The sequence below is a fragment of the Grammomys surdaster genome, unplaced genomic scaffold, assembly GCF_004785775.1.
Source record: "Grammomys surdaster isolate TR1022 unplaced genomic scaffold, NIH_TR_1.0 174, whole genome shotgun sequence".
In the NCBI taxonomy this organism is placed as follows: domain Eukaryota; kingdom Metazoa; phylum Chordata; class Mammalia; order Rodentia; family Muridae; genus Grammomys; species Grammomys surdaster.
Genome location: NW_021604622.1, coordinates 24,679,027 through 24,692,739, shown reverse-complemented (window position 1 = coordinate 24,692,739; position 13,713 = coordinate 24,679,027). Strand labels below are relative to the sequence as shown.

General features: G+C 43.0%; 1 pseudogene; it reads left to right on the top strand.

Annotated features, from left to right (window-relative positions):
- Window positions 1–315: 315 nt before the first annotated feature.
- Window positions 316–13,713, top strand: part of LOC114621306 — a 31,307-nt pseudogene continuing 17,909 nt past the window's right edge.

Here is a 13,713-nt window from a genome sequence, read left to right as displayed (position 1 = left end):
CTGTTCTGTAAAGTAATACAGGAAAAACATGAGGAATGAGAAAGACAGTGAAATGATGGTCTTGGGTTTGGAAGATCTTGCCTGCTGGGATGATGATTATGTCATCTGTCCATCTCCACCCCATCCTTATCAGTCAACACTTGCTACTGAACAGTCTTCTTCCACTACACCATAAAAGACCCACAAGGTCTCATGCCTTGTTGCCTCCCCCCTGTATCTCTTGCTTCTAAACAGAGCTGGTACAGACAGATAAACACTCAGCACAGGCTTGGTGAGCATGTGTGTTAAAAACACACCCTGTGAGTCTGTGAGAAGATGGCAGACGAGAGTGTCCATGTGGTTTCCTGCAGCGGCAGCTGGCTGAACTTCAAGAGAGCCTTATTCTCTGCAGATTTCAAATGACTCCATCTTCCATATCCTCATGGGCTTGACAACACATATGCTTGAATATATATAACTCTTAAACTATTTTGAAAGGTATGTCTTCTGTGTCTCTGGAGACTTTGTAAAGGTCTATAGCACAGCCACAGACGAGCGTGTACACATTTTGCATGGGCACAAAAATCTGGTGTCTGGAATCCTCATCAACCCCAACAACCATCTTTAACTCTATTCATGTTCCTTTGATGGCACAGTTAAGCTATCTTGATAGCATTTTGATAAAGACTTTCATTGTTGGACCTAAACTGCATGCCCTGTTTATTCTTCCCCAAGCCAAAGATTCTGTCTTCCATAAAGAAAGAACCAGATGTATTTCAGGTGGTTTCAGTGAAACTGCCCAAGTCACCAAGCCAGGATGAAGAAGCTGAAGAGCTCACCTTTGTTTTGGATTACATAAACGGGTCCTCCAAGAGCACTGCCTTTGGAAATGAGGGAGAATATGTTGGTGCAGTCCAGGGCTTTTGCCTATTTTTTTTTCAAAAAGAAAAAAAAAACATGCAATTTTACCTTACCATCAACAAAAAAAAAAAAGAAGAAGAATGCAAAAACACAATCTCACATGTGTAGCCTGCCACCCAGTGTAGCCTGCTACCCAAAGGAAGATGACATCACATCTGGTCACATGGGCAACAAAATCGGCCTTCAGAGGAATTTTCATGATTATAAGAAGTACACCTATATATATTTGCATTGGCACCAAGACATGGTTATGGACTTGGCTTTTACAGTCAGGGGCATCAACCTGTTGAGTGATAGGTGTGAGTGTGTCTTGTAGAGTAGCGAGAATAAGAACAATAATGGGTCAGAGAATAAGGAGTGTCTCTCTCAGTCAGGATCTACCATTGAGCACTCTCCATCTCACCTTTGGGAGACTTGTTCTCTACTTCTCACTCTGATAACAAGATAACAGTTATCCACTGAACCCTTGACGCATCTGCAGTGATTCAAGGCTTAGTGAAAGATGGGAGTTTATCTACTGGTTTGATGGCTGACCCAAGAGCCAAAGCTTTAGTTTTGAATGGAAAGCCTGACCACCTGCAGTTTTATTCTCTCAAGGGTGATAGGCAGTTATATACTCTAGATATCATACAGCAAGGGTACATCAAGGTTGAGGGTCTACTCCAAACTGAACTAACGAAGGCTGCCTTCAGCTGCTCTGGTACTTGGTTGGCAACAGTTGAACAAAGGCAAGGAAATGAAGATGAACTCCAGCTGCAAATGGAACTGTGGAGTTACAGCAAGAAAACCCAAGGGTTTGTTCTTAACACCAAGATCACCATGCCACATGATAACCACATCCCAGCTCCCTGTTCCAATAAAGCAGAAAACTATGGAAAAAAACCCATCCTGCTCACAGCTAGCAGGGATGGCCAAATATGGGTATTAACAAAAAAGCCATTGGCTGGACTTGTGACTTTTTGAGTATCAAGTACCATAAATATCAAGCAAGCAATTGCTGTTTCTCTGAAGATGGCTCCTTACTAGCAGTTATCTTTGGGGAAATAGTTACAATCTGGGATTCAGAAACATGGAAACTAAAATGTACATTTTGCCAACGAACTGGGAAAATAAGGCACCTTTGCTTCGGAAGACTGACATGCTCAAAGTATCTTCTCGGCAGCACTGAGAATGGCGTTCTCTGCTGCTGGACTCTGATCAGCTGTTCAATGCAGTGGAGTGCAAAATTAAATGTTAGCGTTGTGGAATCCAACCCTTACTCAAACCATGTTGCTGCGGTGGCTCAGTCTTCAGTGGGCTCAGATCTGTTTGTGTTTAAACCTAGCGAGCCAAGGCCATTAAGTATTTGTACCATGAGATGTCCCGGAATCATTCACCTCAGAACCTCACCAGTGGCTGAACAGATACAAGTTTTACGTCCTAACTAAATCACCAACAAGCAGACAGCTGCTAGCAGAAGAAAGTTCACAGTGACCCCATTTTCTTTCATATCGGGAAAACACAGGCAACAGCAGGTTGCAAAGTTAAATGAAACTTCAGAGAATGAGCTGGTACAACCCCCCTAATCGAAGAACCCACCTGCGACTAACGAGCTTCTTCACACCGCAGCCCACGTGCTGCCGTGGGCTTCTTTCCTGTGCTCTCTGTTTGCAAACTCACTGCTGCTCTCTGAAGAAACTGAAAGTGCTGAAGAAATTCCTGATGATGTAGATACAGAGGGAAAAAAAGGAAGTGAGGATTCAGATGAAGAAAATGATCTTACTGAAAAAGCCAAGGGAACAAATTACCATGGACCTGGGAGAAGATGCTATCAAAATCAGCCGTCAAAATCTGAAGAGAAGCCGGGCGGTGGTGGCACACGCCTTTAATCCCAGCACTTGGGAGGCAGAGGCAGGCGGATTTCTGAGTTCGAGAATTCGAGGCTAGCCTGGTCTACAGAATGAGTTCCAGGACAGCCAGGGCTACACAGAGAAACTCTGTCTTGAAAAACCAAAAAAAAAAAAAAAAAAAAAAAAAAAAATCTGAAGAGAAAGAGCTGAGAACATTCAGAAAAGTAGACGGCCGCTGGCTAGCCGCTCGGTAGGTGTGACACAGAGACATACTGTACTTAATTTTTACTGTCTGTTAATACTCAAAAAAACCTTTAATATTATTTTATTCTCAAGACAAAACACACACACACACACACATCCCCCCAAAAAGACTTGGAGTTGAAAAGGGGACAATATCAGGAGATGAGGAGGGTCAGTGGACAGAAATGGGGTAAATGGGTTCATATTTTAATGTATGCATATATAAAAATTCTCAAGAATAAATAAAAAGTATCCTTTAAATAAAGTAGACTGTCCCTCAAGGGCAACCGAGGATGGATTTTCCCACATACAGTCGTATTCTCTGGGTGGTTCTTTAGGATCCAATCTGTCACATGGTAAGCGTCTATATCACTTAATTTAATCTACACCTTCTACTTAGTCACTCACACAAGGACAAAAGAATGTCACACTGTGTACAACCCGCCTACTGACTATACTTTACCAGAATAGAAGCATATCTGGAGCAGGTTTCCACTTAAGGTAGATGGGAACCTGGGTGGCACAGAGTTCACTAACGAGCCTTAAACACTAGCTTGAAGCAGTTAAATACCTGAAGGGAACGTGGCCCATGCTGGGCAGGTAGGCAGCTTTCAGGATGCCCAGCCCTGTTGGCTTCAGTTATGGATAAATTCATCAAAATTCCTATTAAGGAAAGGCCAGTCTTGAGACTGTGAGTTAAAAGGTGCAAATGGAGTATTTAAAAACAGTACACTACCTGTGTCAGACCGCCAGGCAGCATTTGTGTGACCCAGGTTTGTTTCAGTGGAAATAGTGGAAATGTTTGAGCTGTCTGTCTTTCCAGGGACCTGTGATGCTGCAAGTCACAACCCGTACTTGCTCATACTTTATTGACTAAAGTAGTTCATGGGCCAAATAGATGAAAGAAGTGGTCCCCCGCCCCACTCCACCCCCACCCCTTCCCGAGGAGCTGTCGGCAGAGCAGTCATTCTTTTTTGAGATTGTGCCCACCGGTAAGTTTCGTGCTCTGATAGATGGCTCCACACCCATACACATAAGGACAACAACTGGAATTTAGTGGGTTATCATACATACATACATACATACACACACAAACAAATAAGATTAGGAGAAGCCAATGTTGGAGAAGGATATGGGGAGAGTTGGAGAAAATTGGAGGTGAATGTGATTGTATTTCATTGTATATATGTATAAAATTCTCAAGAATAAATTTTTTAAATTTTAAATAAAATTAGAATGCAAAAGCCATGTGCCCAACCTCCTGCTCAATGAATCAGGCACAGATGAGTGCCTTTCAGCAAAGAAAAATAAATGCCAGATCTCGCAGCTCGCAGACACTTCACGATCCGCACCCCTCTCGGACTCAGAAGCAGGCTCTGGTCTACAGGGTAGATAAGCCCCACTCTGTTCTAAGGGAGAAGAAAAGGCTGAGTCACTGAGCTGAGCTTGGCTTTGTGACTTGCTTTGGCCAATAAGATGTGAGCAGACGCAACATGTGACATTTTCAAGCGGAAGCCTTCCCAGTCATTACCGGAAACCACCATGCACTTCCAGAGAGGGGCTGCTCACTGTGCCAGCCAGTCATCTTCCCTGATTTCAGCCTTTGTCACTCTGTAAGCTACAGACAGTCTGGTGGCTGTCCAGGGAGGCTGCGCAATGCAGACTGACACAGCAGCTGAGGTGCCACCACAGTGGAATGCAAACACGTCCCTGGACTTGAGGGCTGAGCGGCAGGTGGCCGGAAAGTTCCTAGTCTGCAGTGGTAAAGCATCTGCCAACCCTATCGCCTGTTATAACGTTGAGAGTAGAAAGTATAACAAACGAACTCCAGGCTCCCAAAAGGAAATGGGAAAGCTGAACGTATTGGATATTTGCTAATGTCTGCATTTGACAGGCAGGCGCAGTAAGGGAGGACAAAAGAAGAAACGGCCATTTTGCTCGCAGAATTGGGAGCTCAGAGAAACCGGAAGTTCCACGATCTGCCGGTTTACGAAGTAGAACTGTTTTCTCCTCCAATTGGTGAAAGATAAAAGAAAGAGAACATTGAACTACAAAAGCCCACAACTTTGAGACCAGAAACTCCGTGACCTATGTGGACTCTTGGGCCTTTGTTAAAACCCTGATGGGGCAGACACGTGTAGAGGAGTCCATACATTTGTGAGAGCGGCTTCACCCATCACCAAAGAGGCAAAAACAGTGACAGCTGAAGTTAGTAATTCTGTACATCGGACTCAAGTACATTATTTAGAAACTCAAAGCATACCTACGTTCCAAAGCTGTGAGGCAAATACCAAACCGTAGCTGCTAAAGTATCCCTGGCTTACACTTCCGCCGGCGCCCTGCTAAGAAGACCTGCGCTGTACCCTCTGGGTTTCCATCCTAAACCACATCAGCACAAACCAAGATGACTCTCGGGTCTAAGACAAGGTTTGGAAGAACTGATAGCAGAATTCACATACCTGCACTTTTAGGGCTGAGGTCCTCAGCTCCAGAGCCCAGTCACCACTCCCTGACATGTGACAGCTCTAGAGGAGGACCATTCAGAGAGTACCACTACTGCTTTGTCTGTCAGCCTTGATCTCTAGACTCTTTGGAAGGGCTCACCTGGTGAGGCGATGCCTCAGATTAACAAGTAAATCTCAAGTCAACTGCTTAGACACAATTTCCTCTGTAAGAATCCACCATCCTTTTCCATATAAGCTAAACGTGGATGCCCATTGCCGTGCCGATTCCACAAACAAATATGCAAAACTCCATACACGTGAAGTTTTAAACTAAATAATAAAATAACTTTTTTTTTCTCATTTGGAAAAATATGCCGATTTCAAAAATCATTGTTAGGAGAAGTAAGTAAAGGCAGACTGAAGTATTCAGTGTGAAGAAACCACGGATCTCCCAGGTACCTGTGAATGCTACATCACGGGGCAAAGGAGAACTGGGTAACAGAGGAAGACAAATTTGCTAGCTAGTCTAAAAATAACAGGTTAATAAACATGAGTTATTTTAATGTGCCAATGTCACCTTAAGGCACCTTAATGTGGGAAAGGAGGCAGAAGAGGGAAATTAAAGACAGATGTGCCTGCCGAAGAGAGGGCAGAGCAGAGTAAGGACTTACCTACTCTGCTGGCTTTAAAGATGGAGGGGGCGACCCTGAGCCAAGGCAGCTGAGAGATCTCTAGATGTGGAGAACACAGAGACACATTCTCCTTGGGGAGACTGTGGGAAGGAACATGGTGTTATAGACTCCTCCTTTCTCCTCCTCCTCCTCTCCCTCCTCTTCTTCTCCCTCCACCACCTCCTCTTCTTCCTCTACTACCTCTTCCTTTTCTTCCTCCTCTTCCTTTTCTTCCTCCTCTTCTTCCTCCTCCTCCTCCTCTTTCACCTTCTAAGCCTTCTCTTCCTCTTTGTTTTCATTGTTTCTACTGCTTTATATCAAAGATTAAACCAACCAAGTAAATCTCACATATAGAGCAAGTCCTCCACCACTAAGATGTATAGCCCCCCCCCCTTTTTTAATTTGAGACAGCTACACTGGCCAAAATGACTTTGACTTGTTATTCTCTTGCCTCAGCCTCCCAGATAGTTGGGATTACAAAGCTAGCACTGTTGTGCCCAAGTAATGCTGGAGTTAAGGTGACAGAGCCGCAGGGTTGTAAGTCTGAGTTCTGCAACTGAGAATGTGAGGGTTAGGTGAAACATGTTTATATGCAAGGGCTGAATCCTAGACCCATCCACTGGGGGCAACTGTTCCTGCAAATGAAAATGGAAATAGGGTTGCATTTGGTTTATCTTCCATAATATAAATGACAGAAAAAAAATATGGTACTAACTAACTGTAGAGGGCGAACTATGACCTCCAAAATCGCAATGAGAGGCAATGCCAGGTCTGCAAGAGAAGTACAGAGATTCCCTAGGTCTTCTCAAATGTGAATAGAAAATATAGGGAAGCGTCTGATCATGCAAGAAATAGATAACGTGCGTACCTATGTAACCGCTGCAATGAACCACCTTTCTCTGCGACAATCACACTGCTAAAATCTCAACTGTCAGAGGGTGTGTACTGCAGTTGGGAATACAGGTTCGTACACAAGCAAATGGATGTGACAACATCTTTTCGGAAAGAAAAGGAAAGCACAACACAAGGAGGTAGGATGGTGACCTCGGAGAAAAACCTTTTCCACAGTGGCGTCTGGGAGCAGCTTGCTGAGGAAATGAACAGAATAAAACTGTAAACCACAGAATTAAAACAACATTCCAAGGGGAGCAGCAAAATGTGTGAATCTGAAAGCAGTAAGGTTTGTGGTCGTGGCTATGTGGATGTGGCAGCATAGGCCTGGCTGTCCTTCTGTGTGGGCGTGGCTATGTAGATGTAGCTGCATAGGTGTAGCTGTCCTGCTCTGTGGGTGTGGCTATGTAGATATGGTTGCATAGGCGTGGCTGTCCTGCTCTGTGGGCGTGGCTATGTGGATGTGGCTGCATCGGTGTAGCTGTCCGGCTGGGTGGACATGGACAGAGCAACACGGGCCCTGTGGTGCCTGTGCTTCAGGGCAAGCAGTCAAGAAAACCAATGAGTTCTACCTCGTGTGGCCTTCAAGTTTTGTTGTATGGCTGCTTCTGTAGTCACACGTCACCTAGCATTCGAGGGAAAAGAGCCTAGCCCCCACTCCTCTATGAGAAGAATGCCCAGTTCCCCCTACAAAAAGGAGCTTTGTGGGATGAACAGAATGTTTGGCCATTTGAGGGAAATATAACCTGCCATGGCATATTTAAACGAAATAACAATTGAGACCCATAATAAAACAGTAATCAAAACCATAGCCAAAACTGCAGCCGAAAAGAAAGCACACAGACAGTGTTATTCAAATAAACTGCAGAGGTAAATTTATTATTGGACAGGATGTTACACTACAAGTGGGCAACTTCCCAAAGAGATTTTACTCGTATGGTGTAGTACGCCATGGTAGAACCTCGTGACCGTAAGCAAGCACCAGGCATTTGCTTAGCGCGGTGTTTGTGAACAGGCAATTTGGTTGTGTGCAAACGGACTATACTAATAGGTCATTCTCCATTTGTGAACAGCTGATCCATACCTGGTGTGGGTTAACCACCAGAAAGGCCAATACCACGAACGGTGGCAGTTGCAGCGACATCTTGCTCTGGCCAGCACTCAGCTGCATGAGGACAGGGAACTGAGCCCAAAGAGCAATGACAGAGCAAGCCCCAGGAGCGGGGACCTTTTGAATCAGTGCTCCTTGTATTTGCACGAAAGCCTATCTGACAACTGGCTTAGTATCAAAATAATCCAAACTAAAGCTAAAAGAAATATAACAAGATGCCAGTAAAAATCACGTGCATAGTTTCAAAGCAAATTTCCGATCTTTATATAAACAATAAGCAAATAAGGAAACAGATTTGCAGTGTATAACAAATAAGGTCAACAAATATTAACTTTACCATAGAGGATATGTATCTTTTTCAATGTCTTTGGGGCAGCTATATAAAAAGTGTTCATATTTTACACCAGCATTGATCATCTTCCAACAACTAAATGAAAACAGAAGCCCCATAGGTCACACACAGCCTCTTCCCAAATACAATAAAAGGGAGAGATCAATAAAGTTATGGATAAGAAAAAGCAAATAGGAAATTAAAAGCAATTTCCTGGATAACTTTGGGGGGCATTAATAATTGCAGATTAGTTAGAAAATAAAAACAGCAAAGCTGCATATCAGAAGTTATGCAATGCTTTATCACAGAAGGCACTAGGCCTTTCCTGTGAATTGCCATGGTACACATTCAGGCTTGCCAGCCATGCTGACCTGGCGTGCCACACTAGCATGGGAGCAGGCATATCCAGTGGGTGGATAGGTGGGTAAGGCGTGCTCTGCTGAGGCTTCATTTACAGCCACAGAATGGATGTTCCTCCCGCACCTTTGGTTTCCCAACCTCGGTACTAATCGAATGCTAAGTACTTGGAGAGAAATTTCTAACTTTGAGTGTTTTTAGTACTAACCAAAAAGCAGAAATTGATGAAATAAGCAATGGACTCTGCCAACTAGAAAAACATCGATAATACCAAGAAGGGGAAGGGAGATGAACACAATGCGGATAAACAGACAACTAAGTAGCAAAGCAGCTGCACTGGGAAGTAAATCCAGTGCTGAAAAAAAAAATAAGATGAGCCAACTCCAAAACAGTCAGTCGAGAAAAATGAGGGGGAAATACAAATACATATTATTAAGTACCAAAAATAGATTGTTATAATTACAGATGCAGGAAAAATGTTATTAAAATCATCGGGTATCAAAAATAGCATCCATAAGTCTATGCGATGAGTGATTTGCTCTCCACAGTGTCCTGTCCAGCAGGGCATTAAACAGGGGTCCAGGGAGATCACCTGAAAGAAAAAGTGGGGGACAGGCCGACACAAAAAAAATGGTGATCTGTGTATAGTCTGACCAAATCGCCAATTTTACTTTTTTCACACAGGGACTATATACACAAAAAAGACAGGATGTGGGGAAGGGGATGACACAGGGGCATAGGTGTTCAGGGGGAGTACAGTTATCTTCCAGAACAGAGTATCAGCTGGATGAAGGTTCAGGGGACATGTCACTATGACTCTGACTACGATTCACTTGTCCTTATCTAAGTTGGTACTATCCACCAAGGTTACCTATCTACAAGGTCTATAACTATTCAACATGACAATTTTCCACCAAAGTTGCTTGTTTACAATAGCTTATAGTCATCTGTTTCAGTGTTTTTCCACAGAGACCCAAGACTTTGTGTTAGCAGACATGTATGCCAGGTCTATTGCTGATTTTTAGGGCTATAGCTGTTTTTAGGCCTTCAGTGTATAAGCAGGGTTGCCCGACACCACAGCATTGGGTGTTGCTTATCAAGAAATATCAGAAAAATTCCGGTGACTAGAAGGGGCATTTGGAAAAGGAGGAGTCTGATGGCTGGAGAGCAGTGCAATATCAAGTTCTCCGTGGCATCTCCATTAACCTGCCCAGCTATCTGTCTCAGTCATAGGTCCTCTTACTCTGCTTGCTCACATGAATCCACACAGGTTGGAAAGGTTTAAGATTCCCACAGTCTACTAACTGGGATTGGACACAGTCATCCAGGCTGCCTACAGATACTTAAGATCATTCTGTCTTGGTTCCGCACAAGACACTGAAGAGTTTGTCAACCAGGTCAGGAGTGTAGGTTCAAAAACACCATTGCACCAAATCTAGAACTGTATTACATAACGGCATGCCCTAAGCACACAGATTGCAGTGGGAATTTGCACGTGATTGTTGGAGGATTAAATTCCAAGCATGATTAATCATCCGAACTGGTCAAGGGGAGAGAAATCAGTCCTCCAAAAAGACTCTAAACTTAATCTCCTTTCTGACTTTTAAGAGAATTTAGACAAACACAAACTGATACTTCCTTAACAGCATAGGTGTGTTCTTATCGAACACTCAGCAAGTTTGGTGCTAAAATTCTCCAGAAGAATTTCCCAAATGGTATTTTATTGAGTATGAGCCTCAAACAAAGACATTCTTGTTCAATCTTTTTAAATAATTCTGAATCTCAATAAACAATTACTTTACACTGTATGTCATTTTTAAGGTTCAGCCTGGACCTTACTGAACTTAATCCAAAATCATGGTAAAAACAAAACTAAACAAAAACAAAGAAACAAACAAACAGCAAAGAGATTCAGAAAATGAAGACACAAAAAGCATCTTGTGCACAATGTTAAGAAAATGTATCAATATAACTGAAAAAAGAATCACTATAAAATACTCTAAAAAAATTATAGTTTAGTACATGATAAACAGGCCATTTAAACAGAGAGAAGAAAACTATGGCTATTCAACAAAAGATATTAAGATAGCATATATATATATATATGTATATATGTATATACATATATATATATATATATGCATATAGATATGTAGATAGTGATCTGATAAAAATTCCTGGAAAGAAGCTGTGTCTGCAAAGACTGGTTGATTAAGGCTACAGTCATGTGAGGGGGTTGGAATGCTGCAGGTGCAGAGGCTCCTTACCTTATCTCGGACTAGCCTTAGCCTCTGAAAACCCATTCCTACCCCACCGCCACATCAGAGTATACCATGACTAATAGATAAAGAGCTTTTGAAATTCATTACCATAGCAAACAGCTAGCTTCTACCAACCCAAAAGCTAAGACTGTCATCAGATAGCATCTGAAGCCTACAGGAGAGTTTCCCTCGGCTCACTGTACCCACCTCTCTGATGGACCCACCAGTATATTTTAAATCGGCCTTTATTTATGACTTTCCTTGTTTTGTAACTATTAAACTGCTTCAATGGTGGAATAGGGAATTTGGAGTAATTCAAAAATGTTTTCCTGGACTATGTTGTACACAGTGTTAAGACATTGTATCAACAATGATACTCAAGATGGCTCCAGAATAAACTCTCTTATTCCCTTAGAAGTATGGTTTTTTGCATTGACAGTACTATACAATATATCTATTGTGATACATATATGTGTGTATATATATATATACACATATATATATATATATAGAAGAAATATGAAATCATACAAACTTCACTCTCTGTAAAATTTGAAGAGAAGTTTAATATACAGATGGTCAAATATGTGAGATCAGTAAGTGCAGCTGTAACCAAGTGCAGGTCACATGGGAGAGTAGAAAAGCACAAAGTGACAAAAAAAAGTATGGGTATATATATATTCATCAAAATGCACCAAAAGCACACTCTCCTGATGGTAACAAGCCACATGCTGCTGTGACAGGCATCGTCCTCCATCCCCAGCCCCAACCAATAACCACAGAGGGTAAGGGGGAGGAGAGTGAGCAGAGCCTGTAGCAGGAACCCTCCAGGGTTTCACTGAAGGACGTAAAGAAGGCTGTGCGAAAGACCGTGCTTTAAAGGCTCACCTCAGCACGTGCCCGTTTCTGAAAGCCATCTCAGCTCTACTCTCAGAACAGAACTGAAGTCAGAAGTGGAGGTACAAGCCTTCCAATCCATCACTCAGGAGGCAGAGGTAAGGGCATCTGTGTGAGTTCACAGGCCAAGAAGGTCAGCATATCGAGTTCTCCGCCAGCCAGCAGTCCACAGCAAAACGACATCTCAGGAAAAGCAAACAGAAAGAAATTGCAAGGAAAACATGACAATCAAGTGTTGAGCAATGAAAGAAGCTAGCGCACCTTTCTTCCTTCTGTGAAAGATTGCCTAAAATAGGGGGTCTCCACCTGTGTAACCCCTGCATATCATACCTGTACATTACAACCCACAACAGTAGCAAAATTAGAGTTATGAAGTAGCAACAAAAACAGTTTTATGGTTGGGGGTCACCACAACACAAGGAATCGTATTAAAGTGTTCCAGCATTAGTGAGGTTGAGAGCCACTGGCCTGGGTAATAGTGGTTAAATGCATGTCACTAGGACAAACAGCCACCAGAAAAACATCCCGTGGAACATTTTTAAATTAACTAGGTGTTTCACCATAGAATCTGGAAAATCCAAGGTCAAAATCCTGATAAAGGGAGTTCAGGAATGCAGCAGCCTGACAGCAGGACAGTGAGTCAACAAGAAGAGACATAATCTGAGCTAATGTATAGAGAAAGACCAGAGCGTAAAGATGGGTGTCTTAATCAGGGCTTTACTGCTGTGAACAGAGACCATGACCAAAGCAACTCTTATAATTGAGGCTAGCTTACAGGTTCAGAGTTTCAGATCATTATCATCAAGGCAGGAAGATGGCAGCATCCAGGCAGGCACAGTGCAAGAGGAGCTGAGAGTTCTACATCTTCATCTGAAGGCTGCTAGCAGAATACTGGTTTCCAGGCAGCTAGGATGAGGGTCTTAAGCCCACACCCACAGTGACACATCTACTCCAACAGGGCCACACCTCCTAATAGTGCCACTCCATGGGCCAAGCACATACAAACTATTACAACGGACCACAGCAGGATGAGCCTGGAAACGTCCTGAGAAGCACACCGAACGTGAAAAAAGGAAACTTGTAGACAGAAGACGTCAGCATTACACAACATGTTCATCACTGGAATGCCAAGCAACAAAACAGAGCAAATAACTTGGGGAGCGTTTACAAAGCTTTTAAAAAAACAAGACAATCTCTATGAGGAAGCAGTATTCTATGCAGCATGGGGGTGGGTGATACAGGATGATCACCTTCTAGACTGAATATAGTAAAGTTTTTCAGCCTTTAAAAGGGAAATTGTGAACAAAGAAACTATCTCGTTTCAATTTGCTCCCCATTAGACACCATAGGCAACAGGGAGATATCAGTGATATACTCGTCAGAAAATACAATCTGCTCCAATGGAAGAGCTGTCACTGGGCCAGTGATATGGCTCAGCAGACACAAAAGTACTTGTTACCAACAAGCCTGATGACCTGAGTTCAATTCCCAGGCTCCCCTCAGTTAAAAGAGAAAACCAGTTCCTGCATATTTGCCTTTTGACCTCCACAGGCGTATCATGGTATGCTGTGTGTGTGTGTGTGTGTGTGTGTGTGTGTGTGTGTGTGTGTGTGTCTGTGTGTGTGTCTGTGTGTGTGTCTGTGTGTGTGTCTGTGTGTCTGTGTGTGTCTGTGTATGTCTGTGTCTGTGTGTGTCTGTGTCCGTCTGTGTCTGTGTGTGTGTCTGTGTATGTCTGTATGTTTGTGATTACTTTTAGATGCAGAAATCCGAGAAATATT